Here is an 18897-nt window from a genome sequence, read left to right as displayed (position 1 = left end):
CAGTTTTCCCTTTTAGACACTTCCTGATTTCATTTGTGAAGTATGATACACTTTGGAACAAAAGAAGAGTCACCAACAAACAACCCAGTTCTGATGGTGAGGAATAACAGCATCTTTGACAACCGATCAAGAATAAATTATACCTGAGCCTTAATATTTAAGGATAAAGAGGCTCAAATTCACAAATACGTCATCAATCATCAATCAGCTAGGGCAGGAGGGCCTGCTTTCTGAAGAAGTAACACCAAACTCCTAACAGCACCTTTTGAAGATTAATTTGCAAAAACTGGATGAGCTAGCAAGCAGAACAATCTGGAATTCATTTTGTCCAGTACACCCTGTATGTCAACCCCAGACAGTCCTTGGTTATATCATGCCTCTTTGATGCCTATCTGTGCAGCTAACAGACTGCAAAGAAAGCAGAGCTGCCTGAGATGAAATGCTACCTGCTGCGGGTGGAGGCAGCGGGAGAAATCAAGATGATCCCAAGGCCTGGAGGCCTGGACAGCAATGAGAAAGGGAGAAAAGCAATGTTTGGTTTTCAATTCTAATCAACTGAGAAGCCATGTTGGGAATCACTGCCAGGGACAGTTAGGTCATTAAAACAATTAAAAGGGACTATGAACGGCCCCCCCTTGCATCATAGTGACTACCAGGTGCAACTTAAACTGGAAACACCATAAATTAAACCAAATTTAAAGCTCTTTTTTAGAGAATGACACATTCTCTAAATGATACATTTACAAGTGTGTGACATAAAGCAGGCTTTGTAGAAGGTTCATCAGCCTAGACTATAGACTCTGGTGAGAAACATTTGACATTTCTGCACTTTAATGCATTGACATAAAAAAAAGAACAACTTTAGTGGTGTCACTAATGGTTTCAAAAAGCTTAAAAATCTTAATATCATCAGATATTTCTTTCCTTTTACAAAACAATGAAACTAATGATAATACATGAGAAGATAATTAGATACCAATCAGGGAAACTATTTAGAAAAATCTAACTTGCACTAATTGAAAAAAAATGCATATACTCAGTCCTTAGAAAAGAAAAAGTTAAACTTAGGAGTTTGAAGAATTTGTACATGACTCCATATTAAACTATATTCATCCTTATATTGTTTGTCTTTAGTTGCCAAAGGCAGATAAGCAAATTCAACGAGAGTTGCAACTAAAGGTTCCCCCTGCAGTGTGTATTTGTGTGTGTGTGTGTGTGTGTGTGTGTGAGAGAGAGAGAGAGAGAGAGAGACAGAGAGAGAGAGACAGAGAGTCAGGATAGAGGGAGATCTCACCAACTTATATCATCACCATTCAGAGGAATGATGTATCTATATTTCTTGGTTTCAGAAACTTTCAGCATAGACTCCCATGAAAGGATGTCAAAAGGCATTATCACAAGAGAGAGTAAAACCATGACACAAACACATGTGTATTTCAACCAAAGACATGTGTAGATAATGGATTCTAATGTTAATCGAAATATTGTATCTCTATTCTTATTGGTGTTGAAATTTAATAATTTTCCAAAGATATACTTTCCTTTATGTTTACAAAATGGACACTAATAAGAACTAAGCAGTTTTCACAAAATTTAACAGTTTTACATGTTTGTGCATCTTATTATGTGTAAACGGAGAAGGAAAGAGGGGCAAGGAGAGAAAGAATGAGAGAAAGGGAAAGACAAAGAGAGAGGCAGGAACTGAGGGAGAGACAGATGGCTCTTCCACCTCCGGGGGCACTCCTCAATGCCTGTAACAGCCATGTCTGCTACAGGCCAAAGCCAGGAAACTGGAACTCTGCCCAGAACTCCCACAAGTACAGCAGGACCCCATTCACTCACTGCAGTCCCAGGAACATTAGCAGGAAGCTGGATGAGAAGCAGAACAGCTAGGACCCAAATTTGGAATGCTTGCATTTAAAGAAGTGGTGCTGCAACTTGGGTCCCAGAATTTAGCTTTTTACAACAGCCAAAGTTTTCATGAATGAATATTTGTGTTCTAAATATAAACAGTGATTTAATGAACTACTGTTGAAATTACAGAATTTGCAACTGTTCTTTCCCTTAATTGTTAGATATTAGCCTGCATTCCATGTCATCATATTCATCCTGTTCTGAACACAGCTGTCAACACCATTATTATCCTGCCATGGTGACTGAGGACTCATCTGAAAGTACATGCACTGTGCCCTCCCAACATATTGTACAGATATCACCTCATTCAATGCCTACTGAGGTCCGGAGAGGCACATATCAGTATCTCTGTTCTGCAGAACATCACAGTAACAAAAATGATTGCACAAGCTCAGTGCCCCTAACCTGAACTGCTTAGATGAAGTGGTATTTAGATTATGGGATGTTTACATATACACAACGAAAACTGCTTCATATGCACATCATGTACACAGGTGGAAGTTAGTTCTCTATTGTACAGCACTGACACTGTAACTCAGCAGAGGTGTAGAATTCACCACTTGTGGTCACGTTGGTGCTCAGGAAGAAGTTTTTAAGGATTTATTTATTTATATTGGAACAGTAGATTTACAGAGAAAAAGATCTTTCATCCATTGCTTCACTCTCCAAATGGTCGCAACAGTCAGAGCTGAGCCAATGTGAAACCAAGAGCCAAAAGCTTTCTTCTGCCTCTAACACAGGTGCAGGGGTCCAAGGCTTGGGTCATTCTCCACTGCTCTCCTAGGACACAAGCAGGGAGCTGAAAGGGAAGTAGAACAGTCAGGACACAGACTGGCACCCATATGGGATCCTGGTGCTTGCAAGGTGAGGATCAGCCAGTTAAGATATGGTGCTCTGGGTCTGGTGCAGTAGACTAGCAGCTAAAGTCCTCGCCTTGCATGTGCTGAGATCCCATAAGGCCACTGGGATCCCAGCGGCCCCACTTCCCATTCAGCTTCCTGCTTGTGGCCTGGGAAAGCAGTTGAGGATGGCACAAAGCTTTGCAATCCTGCACCCGCATGGGAGACCCAAAAACGGCTCCAGGCTCCTTACTTTGGACTGGCTCAGCTCCAACTACTGCGGCTGCTTGGGGAGTGAATCAATGAATGTAAGTCTCTATCTTCTTCCCTGTCTCTCCTATCTATATATGTAACTTTGTAATAAAAATAAAATAAATCTCCTAAAAAAAGATATTATGATATAAAATTTTTGATTTTGGAGAATATTTTGGATTTCAGCTCTACAGACTGGGGAGGTTCAACTTATATTAACTACTTCAAATATGCCAAACCCTGTGGTAGCTTGGTTCCCTAATTTTCACAGTAATTCTAGAATAGTTCTGCTTTGTTTTTATTTTTTGTTTTACTATTATCTTACAACCTATATATCATGTTAGTCTTTGAACAAAAATCTACCAGTCTACATTCAGTGGGGATGTTCATATATTCACTAGTTGGGGAATAAATAACACACTGATGTAGTTCACCTACTCCCATGGATTCTGATGCCAACTGTCTAAATTGCAGATGTTAACTATCTAGTGTTCAGAATTGCAAACAATACTCAGGGAATCCCAGAGAGGGTTGGGAAAAGTGCGTGCATCTTGGGACTAATGAGGGGCAGGAGCCAGGTCCAGCCTCTGCATCCAGCCATGGCACTATGGCAGCAGCATCTGCACTATCCCAGCAAACACCAAAGTTGAGGGCAGGGCGTAGCCAGCTCTTTTAACCAAGTTGCTCCTGCCAGGGCATGAGATGTAAGGCTAAAACACAAGCACTGAGAACCAACACACAAAGGGTAGACTCCAGAAATGCTTGCTAGTGTCAACCGATGAAGGGAAAAAGAGAGGGAGGCAATGGAGGAGAGAAGGAAGGCAAAGTGAGGAAGAACGACAAAGTAGAGAAACACAGGGGTGGGATATGGAATTTTCTGCGCAGCTAAGGATGAGGTATATTTAAGATCAGACAGATACATCTTTAAAAATTATAAATGTAATTACCTTGTTATTTCCCTTTTAGCTTTATGGAGTCTTCTCAGTTTGTAATCCAAGATGTAAAAAGAGGAGCAGTGTTCTGCACGTCTGCTTTTGGAACTCCTAAAAGGAAAAGAACACAGATTAAAAATTATGCTGGGGAATGAAATTGATTAAAAAGTATCACTCAAGAGAAACTGGTTGAGTAATGGAGACAGTTTCCTAATAAACCAGGGAAAACTTAGATTCCAAATCCTTTTCTCTAATTTAGCTGCCCTAACAAACTTTAAATTGGTTCCAGAAGAAAACAAACAATGGAGTATTAGGTAGCCTTTGTTTGTGTGTTTAATGGAAAGGAAACCAAATGAGAGCCTGTGTGACGACGCTAGCCTGGGAAGCCCAGGCTTGCAACACTCCAATGTCAACATCACTAAATGGGACTCCTCCATCTGCCCGATTTACAGAACTTGTAGGAAATGACAGCCTCCCACAAATCAGAAAAGGGAAAGAACTGTGAGCCATTAATGTTTGAAAGGAAAGAAAATACTAAAAGGTACTTTGCTCACCCTATCTCTCAAATGCAGTTTGCATTTAAACTCCCGAACAAGGACAAATTCCTGCATCTCTAGGAGCTGCTTCCTGGGACACATGCTGGAGTCCACAGTAAGCAATTTTCAAGTACACAATTTAACAATTTCAAGAGAAAAAAAAATTGCTTACCCAGCTCAGTCTGAGTTCAAGCAATAATGTGACTCCAAGTTACAGAGAGGGAAATAAACTGAAGCTCTTTGAGGGGAAGTGGCTTGCCTAGGCCCAACTAGCAGACATGTGACTGCTTTGCATGTACTTATAGATACTTGGATAAACCATGAAAGTGACTGTTTTACAGACATCTGGTAACTCTAGAGAAAACACTGTGGTAGCAGTTAAAACTGGCTTGTTCTCCTGCATCTGCTTTTAGTACCAATGCCATCAGTGCTAACGAGTGTATCTTTGTTTACTTGGGAGTGGGAGCAAGCAGAAGGGAGTGAAAGGGTGCTGAGTGTCAACCGAAACCCCTTTAGGAGATTCCCTATGTATTTTGCATAGTTAGAGAAGAACCAATATAAAACATTTTAATGAAGTACCTAGGATTCCAACAGTTGATGGCAAAAGTCAGTTCACTCAGATTTGTGTCAGATTCCTAACCAGCATCATCTTTCCAGGGTAATGTGTAACAAACATTATGCAAAATGTTTATGATTCAGACTGCAAATCTTGACCTAAATTTTGTCAAAATATCTTCAAATAACAACATAGACTAATACTTCTAACTGTCACTTTTTAACTTTCGAAACAGACTTCTCTCCTGCACAAGGCTGAATAAGCACGTTAAACATCACTGTTAACATTGAAGTAGAAACCCTAAATTCTATGGAGCTGATTGCTTTGATACTTATACTTGCAAAACTCATCCACTTGCTAAAATAAAATGCCAAGGGTACTTTCAAACACTTGTGGAAAATCAGCTTCAAAGGCAAGTTTTTTCTAGTGTGAAAAATTTTTAAATCTATGGATAGCTTTTTCATTATACATATTTTCCATGAAACCTACTCAGATTTCAGAAATCAAAATTAATAAAAAAATCACACTGTTACAAAAAAATAATCAAAAATATGTTTGATTCCCATTCAAATAATTTTGACTCTCCACAACAAAACAGAGGGGCTTGTACTAATACAATGTACACTCGGGATTTTTTTGTTTGGGCCAAAAATTTTAAACAAAATTTCCTTTCCATTTACTTTTTTGTTGTCTCCTCCACTGTTTACATGGTGTGGTGAGGTGCATGGGAATTGAAAAAAAGCACAAGATGGTCACCTGCTTCTTGCAGAAAGACAACTGGAGTACGCAAGAGAGGCAATCCCAGGGGCATTAGAGGCAGGGATTCCACAGAGAGGTATGTGTCGGAGTGTAGCAAGCTAGTAAAGTTACATGTGGTTTTCCCAAGAAACTGAGTTCACAGATGTGGCTGAAGGAAAATGCATATGCAAGGAAACAAGAAAGATAAACCAAAGCAGGCCAACACAACAGGAGAACGGCTCCACAAATGTCCAAAAAGGGAAAAAACAAAACAAACAAACAAAAAAAACCATCAGGAAACCAAAAAATCATGAGGGAGATTCCTTTCTTGAAACTGCCACAGCAAAAAAATAAAAGTGTTGTTCCTATATTTCTTCACACAAACCCATTAACAGTATTAAAATCCACTGCTAAACAACCCACACTAACGGGATGCAGGTGGGGTGTAGCGAGGGGGCAGGGCACGGCAAGACGTCCAAATACATTTTCAACAAAGAAAAAAAAAATGCCAAGTATGCACACGTAGACATCTTCATTGGGTAATTCATACTAAAGTCTTAATTAGATACTATAACACACCAGTAAGAATTGCTAAACTTTAAAAAAGATTTGAAAATACCCAGTATTTGGAAGGATAACAGAGCAACTGGTATTCACATTTAATTATGTTAGAAAGTACAAACAAGCACATTGGGAAACAATTTGGCAGTTTCTTATTGAGTTAAGCTCATATTTATCTATGACCTAGCAATTCCACTTCTCAGTATATACCCATGAGAAACTCAAACACTGATTCCACACAAAGATAAAAATGCTCATAGCAGCCTTAGTCATGAGAGCCCTAAACTGAAAGAACGCAAATGTTCACCAAGTGGTGAATGAATAGCCAAATTTTTGACGTGTTACACATGCAACTACTCACTGATAAAAATGCAACAGTTATTGATACACAAAACAACATAAAATTTTCACCACAAAAAATGATAAATGCGAATATAGGTATGTTTACTATAGTGTCAACATTAGACAATTTATGTATGTCAAAATATTGGCTGGTACCACACAAATATTTACAATTTTATGTACCAATTAAAAACAAAAGCAGCAAAAAAAAAACCCCACAAAAGAACCTCAAGAGATGTATATCAAAGCAAAGAAGGAACAAAAATTATAATGCATAATATCAATAATATGAAATTTTGCAAAAGACATCACTAATGCAGTAAGAAGGAAAGAAATTAACTGCAAAGAGACATAACATGACAGGCTGAGGTGAGAGAAACAGTTCAGATGTAATGGGCACAGGATCCTGCACATTCTGCAAATTCACTGCCTGTACTGTATCTTTAAAAATCATTAAATTAATGAGTTAGTGCCATGGCCTGTTAGACTGAGCCTCTGTTTGCAGCACCAGCATTTCGTATTGGTCTTGGTTCATGTTCAGCTGCTCCACTTCTAATCTAGGTTCTTTCTTGGGGCCTGGGAAAGCAGCGGAGGAGGACTCAAGTCTTTGGGGCTCCGTACCCACATGGAAGACCTGAAAGAAGCTACTGGCTCCTGCCCAGCTCCAGCTGTTAGGCCCGTTTTGGGAATGAACCAACAGTCAGCCTCTCTCTCTCTCGTTTTCCCTCTCTCCCTCCTTCCCCCTTCCCTCCTTTTCTCTGTGCTTTCAAATATTTAATCTTTTTAAAGAATCATTAAATCTAACTTCATGTATATTATACTTCACAGGGGTGATTCTAAAGGAATTCAGTGCAGCCACTATTTATCTTCACAATTTTTTGACTTCCTAATAAGACCTTACATTCCTTCAGCTATAGCCTAATATCTCCAACTGCATAAGGATTATCATTAATGATGGCCAAGTATTTAAAGTCCATCAAGAAATAAAAATGGGCAGTTACACCTACAGGGAGACTTTGTTATTCCATTGTTCTATGCTTTCTGGTAGGCTATAGATTTCAACAAAAACAGCCTGATAATATTCAGTCAATTATCTCTCTTCTATGTGAAAGTATAAACTTCCTACAGCTTTGGTGATAGAGAAATGGTAGCATCCAGAACAGAGAAAACTTAACAAAACATGTATAGAAAACAAACCAAAAAAAGAAGTGCAGATACTTAAAGGAATAAAAGCATTTTTATATTAACTTCAAAACTATTCTTAAAAGTACTTTGATGAGGTAAGTGGGAAACATCTCTCAAGTAGCCACAGACTTTGTCCTTCATTATACTAGGCATGCTACTATAACGTAAACGAAGATTAAAGACAAGAACATTGAAATCATAGGTGATGAAGGCAAGCTTAAAAATGGATAGATTGTTATGCAATAGAATCACAATTCTGAATTGATAAGTTGGAACAATATTGTAATATTGATGTGAAATATTAGTCAAAAAACCATTATGCTATGTTTATTCAATAAATCTTTCCTGAGGGGTATCACCAACCATACCAGATGGAGACAAAAATGTAGTCTCAAAAAAAATCAAAGCACGTATTTGTTCTGACCTGCAGGGCACGATGCTCAAACCCTGAGGGTGGACTGGGAATGCCCGGCTGCTAGCCCCCGGACTGCTGGACCAAGAAACACACAGACACAGTACTTGGTGGAAAAGAGTGCCTCATACTCTTTATTTGACTCCTCACATGTATACCTTCTCTAGGGGAGAAGGAGAAGGGGAGGGGTTTCCTGGAAGTAATTATCTTCATTGAAGCAGGGAAGGAACTAATCATCCATATTGAAACAGGGGAGGAACTAATCATCTGAACAGGAACAAGGGTGGAGGTTCTATTCAACTTGCTTTACACAGGATGTTCTGGCCTAGTGTCCTGCTTGCTGTGGCCCTGCTTGCCCAAGGCAGGTTGTCAGGCATGCCAAGTTTAAGGCCCATAAGTCTGTGGCTCCTAACACATATTTGGAAGATTTATTCATTCATTTATTCAAAATGTAAGACAACATAGCAGAGACATAGAGGGGGAGCTCTTCCATCAGCTGGTTCATTCTCCAGATGGCCACAACAGCCAAGGTTGTACCAGGTCAATACCAGGAACCAGGAACTCCGAACTCCATCCAGGTCTCTCACGTGGATGACAGGGACCCAAGCAATTGAGCCACTTCTGCTGCCTTCACAAGGGCATTATTAGGAAGTTGAACTGGAAACACAGCAGCAAGGTCTCAAACTGCCCCTGGTATGTGGGATTCCAGTGTCACAATCAGCAGCTTTATACCACTGTACAACAGCATCAGTCTTCCCTTACCAAAAAATTAAGTAACCACTTTCCACAATGGAAGTTAAAACATATGTGAGGAAAAGTCTACAAATTTGAGTTTAACACTAAATTGTGATCTCACTAAGTATAGCAAAAAACAAAAACAAACAGTGAAATACTAGAAATACTAGGCTGAACTATCAGACATACTGCTTTCAGTACAAATACATATAATTATTCTCTGTGTGCTGTAAACTGATCAACCTGTTGAAGGGTTCAGGCAATTTCTACCTTGTTCTTGAATGACTAATGGGAAGCCCCCTTCCAAAGCCAGCTTACCATTATTATGTAGCCAACCCTCCAGAGCTAAAGTTCTTAGACGACATACCTATCACTCCAAACTATAAATGCTGAAGATGATTAATCCTGAAAAACTAAGGTGTAGAACATATGAAGGGGACCAAGAAATATTGGTATCAATCAGAGAAAGACCTGGTAAATGGTGCAAGGTAAATGGCCTTGAGGCAGAAGACATATCATTTGCAGTAGTTTAAGTTACAGAGAAGGAATCTGGCTCCTGATCACAGCATTCCAGCGACTGGACTATCTCAAATTTTAACAAACTACCTCAAAGGTAGGCAGGCCTGGCAGCAACTAGAATTATGAATACTACAATTGTTATAGCTAATCTTAATTTGCCACCTAAGATCATTACCATTGTTTTGCAAGCATCTCCCAACACCCAGGCTTTCAACCTCCACTCTTTGTCATATGCAGCTATGATCATGCCCCTTGCCCCTCTGCCAATATATTAGCGCTGCAGTCTTACAGCACATTCTGTCACTTATAGCAGGATAGGAAGCTCTTTTCCTGCCAAGGTCCATTTGGGTAATTGTAACATCATTCACTAGTCACAGAAAATTGTCAACTTAAAAATGAGCCTGATACAGATGTATTGTGTGTAGAAGTTCCACATGTGGTTGCCTTGGTAGGGCCAAGCTACATGATTCCATGGGCCTTATGTGGCCAATGGAGCTAGCACTGCACATCCCCTCCCTGACCTAGGTGATCAAAGCCGCAGATCTCAAGATTATAGCAAGGCCCCTATAGATTTAGCAACATCTGCTCTTGGCACAGCTGTTCTGATGTACTGCGGTGCCCTTTCAATCGACACATGCATTCCCAAATAACTCCCCGTCTGAACTTGTCCTCATGTATGTCTGAACACACAAACCCTTTTATTCTTAGTCCAATCAATCACATTTTTGAGAATCCTTTCCTGTCTCTCCAACGTTTTATCCCCTTTCCCTCTTTATACCCACTTTACTTGTCTCATCAAAACATTCACCCCAAATAGAAAAATTACCTACAGCTGGATCCACTCAACCATGAACCCCTGCCTAGTTATCTTAATCCCCACAATGTGAAACTTCATGTATATATTCTGAATGAGTCAGGGATTCTAAGATAGAACAGTTAGCTTTTTTTTTTCCTTTTAACATCTAGTCTGATGTTATAACCTTCACCAGTGCATCAGCACGGGTAATGCAGCAGGCCCAACAAATGCGCTGCCATCTTGAAGTCACAAGGTGAACAACTTGAAATCAGAAGGTGACCAACTTTCTGAAGGATCCAGGCTGTTCTAACTTTCAGGAATAGGTAGAGAAACCAAAATGATTACCTAGTGAATGTCCCTGGACATTTCAATTTCAGTTTGGTTCAAATCCCGCCAAGACATCTGACCCTGAGTAAACAACTTAATGTCTCAAATGCCCCACTTTCACATCCACAAAATAAAGGCGATTAAGTGCCTGCCACAAAGAATCATTGAAATATTTAAATGTTAGTATATTACACAAGAGGATATAAAATAGTATGTAGTTATCAAAATACTAGAAATAGAATTGCTGTGTGATCTAGCAATCCCACCACTGGGTATATACTAAAAAGACACGAAATCTTTCTATCAAAGACACACCTGTTTCACCATGTTTATCATACCACTATTCACACAATCAACCATACAGCCAAGATACTAACTCAACCGAGGTATCCATCATCAGATGAATGGGCAAAGAAATGTTGGTATATATACACAATGGGATACCTACCGTTCATCCATTAAAAAATTAAATCCCATTATTTGCAGCAAATTAATGGAACTGGTAGACATCAAACCAAGTGAACTAAACAAGAAACATAAGGACAAATATTGTATGATCTTTCTTAGTGTGGAAGTCAATTTTTATACCTAAAAATCCTTTTAAATCTATTCAAACACAGACAGTTGACTACCACAGGCTTTGAGGGATACAAAGAGTCTGAATTATAAAAACGAAAGGAAGCTGGCTAAAGTTCATCCAAGTATTTATCAATAACAGGGAAAATTAGATGTTGGGTACATTGGAACTCTACTATGTAATTTTGATTTTGTAAATTTAAAAATATTCTAAACTTTAAAAATAAAACATTGAAAGAACTAACTAACAAGAGATTTACACAGAGCAAATGCTCACTGAAAGTTGGCTGACTTCTCAGAAGCAGTGTAGTACATGACCAAGGAGTGAGGTCCTGGCCACTATTACTCATCATGAACTTTGGGTAAAGTGATATCAGGAAATCCATTTTTTCATAGAATAATGAAAAGAATATCTATTTTGGAGGAAGGTATTATTAACAAATTAATACATGTAAAAATGTCAAGCACACACGCATCAATGCAAAGATATTTCTTCTATTCCACTTTCTTCATGAATCACAGATTTCTACCTAATCAGAGAACTTTTCTTTCCAACACAGGCAGAATTATACAATGCAAGGTATTTCCTTGAGGTTCAAACCAAACTACCTTACTGTAATTCACCTCATATACCACAATGACCCCTAAAAAGGAGACTTTTATGTATTCCAATATTTTATTCATCTGGACTCGGATGAAACAGATGCCTGGATTTCTCTGCATTTGACAAAGGAGAAAGGCAGCACTGAAAAGTTCCATTAAATTTAGCCCAATATAGCCCATCACTTTTGCTTATTGATTCTCTATAAACAGTAACACTTAAGAGGCCTACATATGGACAGAGAAATGTTGGATCCAAGACATTTCTGAAAAATAACATGATGGAAAAACCCATAAAATGCTTACTGCAGTGTCTGTATCGCACATTTTATAAAGGATAAGTGTATCTGGTTGCAAATCAAAGATAAATGGACCTTGTTGCAAAACATACCATTTATACAAGAGTGCTAAGCATCTCATCTATTCCTTTTTAACACTCATAAAAGCAACACATAAAGACAAACATAAATCTAGCACACTTCAACTGAGTATGAACAATTAATAATTGCCATTTACTAGGATTCCAAAGATTGTGAGTCAGTGGCTAGAAATAACAACTCAAAAAATTTATAAAATCACAAAACAATCCAAGATTCCCAGCCCACATTCTACGAGCAGCTGGGTAGCACTGCTATTACAATTCTGATATATGAATACAAATCCGAGTAACTGTGATGTATTCCATGGGGTCACTTCGCTATTCCAGGAGTTGGAGAGAGACAAGGGGAGCCACCACCTTTGAAAATCTTTGTAAGAGGCAGGTGTTAAGACTTGGCTGGTTTTTCCATCCCTTGGGACACCTGCACACCACCACAGAGTACCTGCTTCAGTCCCAGCTCTGCTGCTTGTGATCCAAGGACAAAACATGATGGCTTAAATGCTTGGGAGCCTTACACATACATGGAAGACCCAGATGGACGCCAGGACTGGGTTGCAGACTTCAGCCCAGTTCAGTTTTGGCCATCTAGGAAGTAACCTAGCTGATGTAAGATCATTTTGTCTCTGGAAATAAATATCTTTTGAAAACATTGTTGAACTTCAATAACACCAGAGATGTTCTAAATCCAAAATACATTAATGAAGATTTACTCTTTGGTCACTCCAGCTCTTTCTAAATACTTCTCTGCCCAGAGGAAAGTGGCAAAAACCATGTACTTTGTAGTTAAACACATTTCTACATTCAAAATCCCTTATTAACTTCCATTATGGAAGTTATTTCCCTAAGGAAAAAAAAAAGAGTTAAACTCCCCACCACCTAAGACAGAAAGCATTTATCTCATCTGGCAGCTGATCTTTGCATTTCTATTTTTAAAATGACAATGTATTAAATCTAGTCACTCTCTTGCTTGCAAAATAAAAATAAAAGTTGCATAATATTTTTTCAGCAATGCGATAATATCTTGCCAAGAAATTATGTCAATAAGTTGTTTTCCACTCTGATAATAAACTGGCAATTTCCCATCACTCAAAGCATTGTCAAACACCAAAGAAAGTTTTGGTGAAATTTAAGTATACCTTTTCTATCTTCTTCCAAAAATAAAGAAAATCTCCACAATATCATGATCCTTGGGACGAGGGGTTCGAAGCCTCACCTAAGCTTTCTGAAAGATACACAGGCTGCTCTGCACGTGGCAGCTTTCCCACGCTTCCCTCTGCTCCGAGACTAACTGCCATCGAACATTCCCTCGGCATGGACTCTCAAGTTAGAAGTGCAGTCGGGGCCCTCTTCCCGTGCTTTCCAAATGGCAAAGATTTCAGAGCAGAGAATCTCTACACCTGCTGCTCTTTAAGAAAAATAATTTACCTCAAGAAGCCAAAGTAGTACAACACCAACATCAACAGCGGCATTCTCTGCTATCCTAGACAATCTATTACACACTTTTGTTAAAGGATGTTTTGTTGAAACATGCTTTCCTTACATTTCTCAAACTGTAATAAAATATACATATTACAAAATTTATCATTGCAGCCATTTTTAAGTAGCATTCAGTGCACCGACTCTATTGTGCCATCATCACCACCATCTACCCCCAGAACTGTCTTCTGTAGTTTTGTAACCCACTAGTCCCAGATTCCCCAGGCTCTGGCAATCATCTCTCTACTTTCTGCCTATAAGAATCAGATACTGCACACCACCAGAATCCCTTTGTGACTGGCCAATTTCACTCAGCTTGACATCTCAAAGTTTCGTCATGGTATAGCATATGCCTGCTGTGCTTGTCCTCCTACTCTTGGCATTAAGAACAGAAACACAGAGCCAAAGTCTTCTCACCATTGAAACCCTTTATATCACACTAAATATAAAGCCCCATGCTCATGAACCAAAGCCTGGCTACAGGCAAGACCAACACTGAGTCCCCACAAGCAGAATAGTGCTCATGTTCCCTTCTCAGAGAACATCTCAGGAGTCTTCAATGCCTGCTCCCAGCAACTGAAGGATGCCAGTGAGCCTAACCACACAGCATATCTGTCAGATCAGTTGGGGTTAGATTTTCTGGGTCACTGAACATTCCATGTTTAAAGTCGGCTGTTCGCATTAGTGATATTAATGCCAACAGAAATGACTTGCAAAAAGTTTTTACAATGAATAAATTTCCAGTTAATGTCCCCATTACATTACAGTCAACTTTACTATCTTAATGGTGACACTAAATTGTACAAAATATAATACAAGCTACTCCATAGGATATAAATATGTATTATACCATCCTTTCTAGCATCCTTTAGCTGTAAAGCCTTAGTGTCTCAACTCTATATGTTCCACAGTAACTGAATTTCTCCATGTCCATCATGCTCTACTCTCAAATCAATAAATCTAATAACTACAATAAAGTAGGTATCAGATAAAACACTACTGGTTCATCAATAAGTGGTTGAAAATGCAATAATTATAGCTTAGAGCTTCAAAGTGCACATTTCCAGCCAAATGGTCCCAAACTGGAATCTCATTTCTTCTAGTCATAGTTTTTCTGAATATTAAATGACACTGCATTTAATATCATTGCTAGAATATTTGAAAGTTAGTAAACAGTTACAATTCATCAATTAGAAGCAGAAATGCAGGGGTCGGTGCTGTGGCACAATGAGCTAAGCCTCTGCATGTGGCACTAGCATCCCACATGGGCACTGTCTGTGTCCTAGATGCTTCACTACAATTCAGCTACCAGCTTGTGGCTTGGGAAAATCCTTGGGACCCTGCATCCACCAGGGAGCCCTGGAAGACACTGCTGGCTCCTGCCTCAAATCTGCTTAGCTCCCGCCATTGCGGCCATTTGGGAAGTGAGGCAGCAGATGGAAGACCTTTCCCTCGGTGTCCCTCCTCTCTCTGTAAAATCTGACTTGCAAACATAAATAAATAAAATTTGTAAAAAGAAACAGAAAGTCAGTCAACCCATTTTATGCATGTGTCTAGTTTTTATGTTTTGTAACTCAAATGAGAACAAACAGCTTCATAACTAAAAAGCATTCCAGGGCAATCCAAAAGACCCACATTTGGTTCTATTTTTCCCCTTTTAGATTTTCCAATTTTGTTGGAAGAACTAGTAACCAGTGGTGGCTCTTCAGCACAGACACAGATAAAAAGGAAACAACTGGAAGACTGTTACTTTAGTTCATTCATCTAGGAAATGTTTCCTATTGTTCAACAAGAACCCACAGACAGACAGACATTTCACACTGATGGGGACTCCAGAAGCTCCTGGGAAGGAAAAGAAGAAACATACATGGGTAACCCTCCAGGAGCCCTGAGACACAAGAGAAAGACATACAATGCAACCTTCAAATGTCATCATGCCTGGTCTTACCTATTTTCCAGCTGACTGAGTGCTGTGCAAGCTTCTAGACAAAACAGGCTACTAAAACATCAGGCACCAAACACGGCTCACTTGAACGCTTCATTAGAATGAATTTCAAACAATCAGAGAAACTTTCTCCTTTTGAACCATAAAACCCCCATTCACAGCCCTTCGCTGGCAGCCCCATCAGGCACAGCACCTCCAGGCTACCAGCATCTTTTCTTGGCTTTTTAAAATAAACTTATTTTGCTTTGTTTATTCTTCCTTGTCTATGTACCTTGTTCTTCAAGGTCATAGCTAAAGAACCTAGCAGAGAGGAGAAGCAGTGACATAGAAACCTACAGCATTCCTTCATAAATCTGGCAGAATAGCTGTGACCCAAGAGAGGAGAGGCTGTTAACACAGAGCTGCAACACATAGATTTGTACAATGGGAGCTGTGCCATTCCTAAGGAATCCAAGAAAGGAATTTTTCACATTTTTGGGAGATGAGAAACAGACCCAAGCTGTAAGGAGCCACAGCCTCCTCCTTTCATTATACCTACAACACTTTGGTGTACCTGTTTGAAAAAAAAATATTTAGTTATTTATTTATTTTTATTGGGAAGTCAGATACACAGAGAGGAGGAGAGACAGAGAGGAAGATCTTCCATCTGTTGATTCACTCCCCAGGGGTCGCAATGGCTGGAGCTGAGTTGATCTGAAGCCAAGAACCACGAGTTTCTTCCAAGTCTCCGACACAGGTTCAGGGTCCCAAGACTCTGGGCAGTCCTCAACTGCTTCCCCAGCCACAAGCAGGGAGCTGGATGGGAAGCAGGGCCACTGGGACACAAAACTGGTGGCCACATGGGATCCCGGCACATGAAAGGCAAGAATTTAAGCCGCTAGGCTACTGCGCCAGGCCATGTGCACCCGTTTTTAAAAATGCTTAGGAGACTTCACATTTAATTAGGATAAAGAGTACATGAAAGGCCTTTAGTATTGTGAGAATTAGAATTTTACCTGAGAAAATGGAAAACCGTACTCAAAAAAAAAAAATTCTCAAGTAAAAAATTCAAAGAAGCCTTGATGACCCTAATTTGGCCAAGACAAAGCCCGTACTCAGTGAGCTAAAGTCTTCCTGGTTACCTTAGCTTAGAGAGACAACTAGGAATGGAGAAAGTCTTATATGATGATATGAACTAGGGCGGGAAGCTGAAGAACAAAAATGCAAATACAATTTTTATTACAAAGCCTTCTAATAGATCCCTCCCTTTCCCTACTCCAACAGAAGAAGAAGAAGTCAGTGGTGGAAAGGCAAGAAAGCCAAGAGAAACAATATAGCGCAAAGACTCGCACTGTATTTCCATCTGTGAATCTAACCAAACATAAAAAGATTTACAGTTGTAGTCAATCCCTTTCCCAGCTAAAGTGCTGACAAAAACTGTTCCTAAAGGCTGATCAATATGAACCCATGTGCATCTCAAGCCTCAGCTGAATTCTAAGGGCTCTAAGTGTGGGCCTCGCCCTATCAAGAACAGAGAACACAGGGCATCCATTTGTTTAGGCTGTCTCCAAAGCATCAGCCTCAGGCAGGAACTGTTCAAGAAAAGTTTCATTTACTTGGGACAAAACAAGAAAGAAAGAAGGTAGATATGCCTAAACTGCCTCCTGGAATAGCAGTTTGCTGGGCTTTTGTAGCAAGAGTTAGGGGAGTGTCCAGGATGCAGGAAAGTGAGAGCCAAGAGCTGGAGGGAGGCACAGTGTTGAGCACACAATTTATACATTGTATATTGAAAGCTTGTATCCTGACTGGTTCCTGAGGCTGTCTTTGTTTGGTGCAGAACTCCCTCTGAGGATAATGTTGCAAAATAAGCTCTCCTGCAGTATCCTCTGACCTACACACAAAGTTCCAAGCTGCCTAAGGAATCTATTCTTGTCTTAACCCTATACGTTGACTCAAGAAATCAAAATATTGTTTTATAGTTTTATATATGTGTATTATATTTTTGATCCCAACAGTTTTTAGCTGCAACACCTGGAATACAATTTTTAGAATTATGAAACATAAAATAAACAGTAAATGTAAACCACAACTAAGATGAAAAACAGTAAGAACCATCACAGATGACTCAGCAAATGACATTAGTAACCAACAGCTTTAAAAAACTATAACAAGGGCCTGGCACAGTAGCCTAGTTGAAATCCTCACCTTGAATGCACCAGGATCCCATATGGTTGCTCCATTTCCCTTCAATCTCCCTGCTTGTGGCCTAGAAAAGCAGTAGAGGATGGCCCAAAGCCTTGGAACCTTGCACCCACTCGGGAGACCCAGAACAAGTTCCCAATTCCTGTCTTTGGATAAGCTCAGCTCCGGCCATTGTGGTCACTTGGGGAGTGAACCAGCAGATGGAAGATCTTTTTCTCTGTCTCCTCTTCTCTTTGCAAATCTGACTTTCCAATAAGAACAAACAAATCTTTTCTTTAGAAAAAATTATAACAAAGTTGTTAGGTAATATATAGAAAGATAAGGGTCTAATTGATTAAAAAATGGAATATTTCAGAACAAACACAGAAACTCTAGAATTAAATAAAAACTGAGGCTAAAATTATCTTTGAAATAAAACATTAATTGATGGGTTTGATAACTGTACATTGTAGGAAAAATGAATCAGCCTACTTAAGTTTCCTAAAGACAAAAAGGGAAGCTCAACTGGCTTACCCTTGCTTACTTTAAGTGCTGGCATCCCCTGCCCCTGCTAATCCACTTCAGATCCAGCTCCCTGCTTATGGCCTGAGAAAGCAGCAGAAAATGTGGCAGACCCATAAGAGATCCTTGCTCCTCATATCAGATCAGCTCAGCTCCAGCCAATGAGACCATTTGGGAAGTGAAGCAAAGATGGAAGATATTTCTCTGTGTATCTCTGCTTCTCTTTATATATCTACCTATCCAACTTAATAAATCTTTAAAAAAAATGAACTGGTAAGCCAACATGGTGGCACAGCATGCAAATCCTTAGCCTGCAAGCACCAGCATCTCATATGGGTGCCAATTCAAGTTCCAACTGCTCAAGTTCTGGCCCTGCTCACTGGTTATGGACTGGGAAAACAGTAAAAGATGGTTCAATTCCATCTGGGAGACCTGGAGGAAGCTCCTGGCTCCTGGTTTTGGATTAGCTCAGCTCCACCTGGGTAGTGAACCAGCTGATGAAATACCTCTCTCTGTCCTTCTCTCTGGAAATCTGCAGGTCACATAAAACTAAATAAATCCTTTTTTTTTTTTTTTAAAGAATAAGTTGAATGAT

At 39.6% G+C, this 18897-nt stretch overlaps 1 long non-coding RNA gene across 1 annotated transcript in view; it reads right to left on the bottom strand.

Annotated features, from left to right (window-relative positions):
* The window catches only part of LOC131481143 (uncharacterized), a 58379-nt gene that overhangs the window by 22649 nt on the left and 16833 nt on the right, over window positions 1-18897 (bottom strand). Inside the window, exon 2 of the long non-coding RNA XR_009246078.1 lies at window positions 3953-4048. This is a non-coding gene — a long non-coding RNA (uncharacterized LOC131481143). The remainder of the gene's footprint in view (window positions 1-3952; window positions 4049-18897) is intronic.

Source organism: Ochotona princeps, chromosome 9 (assembly GCF_030435755.1).
Source record: "Ochotona princeps isolate mOchPri1 chromosome 9, mOchPri1.hap1, whole genome shotgun sequence".
In the NCBI taxonomy this organism is placed as follows: domain Eukaryota; kingdom Metazoa; phylum Chordata; class Mammalia; order Lagomorpha; family Ochotonidae; genus Ochotona; species Ochotona princeps.
The sequence above is the reverse complement of the archived record's forward strand: the minus strand, read 5'-3'. Positions and strand labels throughout refer to the sequence as shown.